Raw genomic sequence first — 1,978 nt, 5'->3', positions numbered from 1 at the left:
ATTTTAATTGTTCTTTCAACATATGTAATATCTTTGAAAATATATATTTTGTATTTCGTATGATTTGTTCTTATTTCCAATATTAAAAATTATTCAGGTTTTTGGGGCTGTATACGATACGTACAAATTAAGAAGTAAAACCAGGGGTAATTTAAATATTATACATGTGCTGCCATCTATTTTTAAAAATTTGTATTCCAATCGAGGTAACGTCAAACCGCCAGACATAGCGATCTATTATACTTGTTTATCTATGTATAATATTATGAAGGGTAAGTATAATTTATTTGTTGGTTACTGTGCTAAAAGCCTAATTATTTTTATAAGGCCCCCGTTTGGAGATGTCTCAAAAAAAACTAGAACTTATTATTTGGATATGAAAATTTAGTTTTCGACAATGCTACAAGATACTAAAGGTAAATAACTGTTTAAATTTCTAATGGCTTTTGAGGTTTATATTTTATTATTGTAATAATTTCTTTTTAGGATTGGAGCCTAAGTCTCGGTTTGAATCCTAAATTGCCTCGAATAACATATGTGATTAATATGAAAGAATATCGAGAGGTTTTTAACAGCAAAACAAGGAATAAATGAAAGGTATATTGCATAGTTCCTGTTAACTAATTACTATTATAAATTCTGTTTTAAACTTTCTCATTTGTTTTTAAGGTGAAATAGTACATACTGAATGGGCTACAATGGAATTAAGGCAAATTGTGAATATTGAGAGTGAAGATGTTAGAAGTATCTCGATAAAAAAAGTATCAAAGCTTAATAATGCTCAACAATAATTCTAATAGTTGCATTGTTTGTTTGCAAAAAAATATAATTGTATTTGAAAATTGTCATCCTAATTTGGAATTATGTAATAAAGTTTCTGTATATTTGTGTGTCGAGATAGCTTGGTTAGCTTTAATAATTGGGCCAAATCTAGATATTTTTATTTCCATCTTTTATTATTAATTAATATCATTTAAAAATAGTTTTATATTCAATTTGTGTTTCATTTGAAAATATGAAATTAATAATTGTAATGAATACAAATTTTATATGTTTGTTATTGTTTTCGAAAAATATTTGTTACTGTTTATTATAACATATTTAATATTATTATTTTTAACATTTAAAATATCCTAGTTATTTTTTCATTTAATAGGTTACTATTTTGTTTTTCATTGTGTAAATAACAAAAAATAAATGTAATTGATATAAATTTCATGTATCATCTAAAATATTTGTTGCTGTATTGTTTATTATATTGTTTTTTTTTATTACTGTCTTGTTATGAAGTTTATTATTGCTTTATAAAATTTGTTGCTGTTCTATATAGTATAAAATATTTGTTGCTATTTTCTTTATTATAATGTTGTTATTCTTTTTATAAAATACTAGCTGACCCGGCAAACGTTGTTTTGCTAAATAGGGTATATTCTAAACCATTTCTAGAGAATCAAAAATATTAATACTTTAAGTACATAACAATGTGTTGTTTGAATGCTGACTACAATTAGGTATTATAAAGACAATAAACCCCATTAGTTTGTCTATATTTTGTCAATACAATCAAACTGCAAGTTTTATACGCTTTCTATAGAAAACATAGTATGATCCAATCCGAGTCTTTTTTGGTTTTTCGGATAATTAATTACGTTTCAAGTTTTTCAGATTCTTTTTGGATTCTGGATTTTGTGTATAATTGTAAATAATACTACTGAGCTTATACAAAATTTTCAAATTTTTGCGAGGAGAGATAAAAAATGAATTAAGTATTTGTTCTTTGACCTGCTTTTTGAAAAGTTTCAAGTTACATTCGATGAATTAAAGTAAATTTAATAAAAAGTATATATGTAGAGCAGGGCGAGGCACAAAGGTCCAATTTTACTTTGAGCAAATATAAAGTATATTGTGAAAACCATAACAATTATATCACAACAAATAAGACATATCAAACAAACAATTATCTGACTACGTTCAGTAA

General features: G+C 24.9%; 1 long non-coding RNA gene across 1 annotated transcript; it reads left to right on the top strand.

Annotated features, from left to right (window-relative positions):
• The first annotated feature begins 275 nt into the window (after nt 1-275).
• On the top strand, nt 276-919 carry LOC113367927. The gene is made up of 3 exons (XR_003366313.1): nt 276-416; nt 487-597; nt 670-919. It is a non-coding gene; the product is annotated as an uncharacterized LOC113367927 (long non-coding RNA).
• Nucleotides 920-1,978: the final 1,059 nt, after the last annotated feature.

This window comes from Ctenocephalides felis, unplaced genomic scaffold, assembly GCF_003426905.1.
Source record: "Ctenocephalides felis isolate EL2017-DRISC unplaced genomic scaffold, ASM342690v1 CF-g0.4_SCAFFOLD_01170, whole genome shotgun sequence".
Classification (NCBI taxonomy): domain Eukaryota; kingdom Metazoa; phylum Arthropoda; class Insecta; order Siphonaptera; family Pulicidae; genus Ctenocephalides; species Ctenocephalides felis.
Note: the sequence above shows the minus strand (reverse complement) of the source record. Positions and strands in the feature narration are given on the sequence as shown.